The sequence below is a fragment of the Acyrthosiphon pisum genome, chromosome A2 (assembly GCF_005508785.2).
Source record: "Acyrthosiphon pisum isolate AL4f chromosome A2, pea_aphid_22Mar2018_4r6ur, whole genome shotgun sequence".
NCBI lineage: Eukaryota > Metazoa > Arthropoda > Insecta > Hemiptera > Aphididae > Acyrthosiphon > Acyrthosiphon pisum.
The window spans coordinates 29,700,915-29,704,561 of NC_042495.1; the positions used below are offsets into that span (position 1 = coordinate 29,700,915).

The 3,647-nt window shown below is 27.0% G+C and overlaps 1 long non-coding RNA gene across 1 annotated transcript; it reads right to left on the minus strand.

The window, feature by feature from the left end:
- Window positions 1-282: 282 nt before the first annotated feature.
- On the minus strand, window positions 283-2,693 carry LOC103309424. The gene is made up of 4 exons (XR_510722.2): window positions 2,588-2,693; window positions 2,381-2,430; window positions 730-735; window positions 283-381 (listed from the first exon to the last, which is right to left on the minus strand). It is a non-coding gene; the product is annotated as an uncharacterized LOC103309424 (long non-coding RNA).
- Between the last annotated feature and the right edge of the window lie 954 nt (window positions 2,694-3,647).

Below are 3,647 nucleotides of genomic sequence, written 5' to 3' on the forward strand. Positions count from 1 at the left end.
GCCCATGAAGCAACAGGCATAAATTGTGACATTTAAAGTAAAAAAAAAATAAATAAATAAGAGAGCAATTTTATCACGTGCATGTGTTTTATTATACTTCATAATTTTAAACAATATGGATATATTAATATGATACGTACATCTAGAAAATCATAAAATCTCCTTAGTTATAATTATCGTTGAAGTGCATTATTTTTCAGTGATACTTAAGTAATTAGTATTTAATATAACATAAGTGATTACAAGTGCATTTTGATATTATGTAATTAGTAAAGTTATTTATTATTATAATAAGCTAATTTTTTTATTATTATATTATGTCAAAATAATTCCATTGTGCCCAATGGAAATACAATATCCAGTTGGAGGTAGTAAGTTGATCTAAAAATAAAAGAATAACAGTTTGTTTAATTAAATTTTTTTTTTTATTTTGGTTGAATGCATTATATACTGATTAATAGTTAATTGTCTATGTATAATAAGTACTAAACTATGTATGATATGTATGTACAAAAACCAGGTTATTAATTTTTTTTTTCGATCAACTAAAATAGTCAACTAAATTTTATACTTGGGATCTGTGACTTTTTCTGTGTATTAAAATGTTTTTTACTAAAAATATAAAATTCTTAAATAATTAAGATTTTTGAATTTTCTTATATTATGTTTAATTTATTATTTTCTATCTAATATTACCAATATATGTATATAATAAATAATGTAACTTACAACGTACTGTAAAACCCAACAAGAATGCACAATTTAAATACATTTTATTTAAATACATCGGTCTAATCATAAAAATTAGGAAATGTACAGTCAAACAGTACAGATAACATTGGAGCTACCTAGTGATGTACATTTTCATGAAAATTTATTTTGGTAAAATCTTGAAAATTTTGAAAATTTTATAATTTATCATATTAATTTCTCATCAAATAAACCTTTTGATATTATATAGTTGTAGTATATTTAACCATAATAATTATATTTTTAAATATGTACTTTTATTACCATTTATTATTTAATATAATTTTGGTGTTATTCTAATGAACATAATATAGTAAATTCAAAATACAAATAATTAAATATATATAATACTAGCTGAATTGTATATCAATATCAAATAGATTATATAAAATAATCCATTTGAAAAAAAAAAATTAATTAATTAACTCTTTTTGGGTATAATTTGCTGTGCATATGGAAACCAAATCATATTATATTTTAATTTTTGCCATCCCGCGTGGCGTTGCCCGTGAGACTCGCTTATGGTTAAGTGAACAGTTAACAGCATATTATCAGGTAGGCAATCATTGCGGATACAGCGAGGTGGGTGATAAAATAAAACCTATATTTCTATAATAGTATATCTTTGTTTTTCAAAAAAATGTTTATACAGTGTAAGTTCCTAAAATAGTATTGAAGTCATAGTTCATGATTCCAAATTTTAAGGAGCATTTAATATTTATAAATTATTATATTTTGGCCTTTGGGGGTTATTTTATTTTAATTTATTTAATTTTATTTTTACGGACAAATCGGCGCAATTGAACCTAGCTTTGTGAAATAATTCGTATATATAACCTGCAACCAAAAGCAATAAACAAAAAAATAATTTTCAATTTCCACCGTGAATATTAAGAAATATGTTTGACACTATACCTATATCAATATATAATATTTAACTCCATAATAAATGTGCATTTATATCTTTTATTAAAAATGTTGTATTTTTACTTCAGTGTATAATCGTTTTGTTACAATTATTGATTTTTCAATTTTTAACGGAGGTAATTTATTGTTTGAGTCACTTCCTCAATTTTACCCAAATTATATATTTTTTTTATTATAAGTGTTTTGTTTGACTCTGACATTATACTTGTTAAAATGTAAATAAAAATGAAACAGTAATTTTATAAAGTATTTTAAAACTTTATTTAAACTTGAAAAATTAATTTATTTAAGAAAAGTGCAAAAAAAAATTTTCAAAATTTTCAAGTTTTCAAAGAAAGTTGAAAATTTTCAGAAATTTTCAATGAAAAAAAAATTTCATTTAGTAATTTTAAAGCTTACATCTCTATATCTACCTTAACTCTATTCCAAATAATTTTTCAAATACTGCGCAGTACCTACAGACTAAGATATTTTACAGGACTGGAAACGATGGTCTGGGGGTGTGTGGAGTTATGGCTCTCAAATTACGTTTCGGTTTGGTACAATGGTGACTATAACTGCTACCTGGTGTCATACACTACTACTAAATTAAAAGTATGAAACATGAATTCGTATTTCAAATTTTATGAATTTTAAACTACCTAAAATACACAATTCATTTTTTTGATCTGTGAATATCTAATAGTATTCAAATGTTGCTTACTCAGAGTCATTTCCTTTAATTGAGTGCATCGCAAAAATCTATTGGTGTTTCTAAAAATATCAATATAATTAAATTTTTTTTTTTTATTTTAGTTGAATACAACAGCCTTAGTACCGGTTCATAGCCTTAAAGCATAAATATTAAAATATAGGTATTCTACATTACGTATAATATTTATGTTTTGTAAACAGTTTAATAACTAATTACCCTTGAAAAATTCTTCATTGCGATTACGTTTTGCTAAAATGCATAATGGTACTGAAATAATTTGAATCGAGTTCCATTAACTGTTCATTGTTACTTTATTAGTCATACATTTTATATTTACATAGTTCATTAGACACAGTAAAAAATATAAGTAAATTAATTATAAACGCTTTAAAATTTAAGGAAAAAAATATGGATAGTCAATACTATAAATAATATAATAGTTATAGATAATAATAACTATCTAGGATTTATTACATTTTCATGCAGTATTTGATTTAGGTACTAATAAACCATATATAAAAATTAATGTCTGTGTGTGTGTGTGTGTGTGTGTGTGTGTGTGTGTGTGTGTGTGTGTGTGTGTGTGTGTGTGTGTGTGTGTGTGTGTGTGTGTGTGTGTGTGTGTGTCCATAATAATCCCATATTCCCATTTGCAATAGATTTAATTTCTGTTCAGTCATGCCTAACAATAAACAAGCGATCGACAGTCCTACGTTTCAAGCACGAAAGAAGAGAGAAACATGGGCTGCGGAAACAACCGAGCAACGAGAAAAAAGATTGAGAGGACCAACCGCGAACGTGAGTCTCGAGCCCGTACATCTGAGATAGACGAGCAACGAGATGCAAGATTGAGGACCATGCTAGTGATTACTGCTCAATCCAGGTGAACCGCTCACACCGATTTGAACCTCTGTGCACTACGATCTTAATTCTAATAATTACAGCACTCATCCAAGAGTCGTTATCGGAAAAATGGATGTACTATGCACATTGCACATATTGTAGAGCATTCAAGTGATGTGCTGGGGGCAAGGTAAAATTGCCAGAATTACATCCACAACCCGAACCATTATCAACGTTGGTATCAGACGACACGAGCATATTGAAACATTTCTCGACAAACATACGCAATTACAATTCATGTTTTCAAATGACATCATTTGGATCAACGAATATCGTGAGGGATAATTACATGCCAACATTCAAAGTACAAGGTCAAATCTATCATCGAGCTGGATCATTACTACCACTGTCAGATATTATGGATCATAAATAT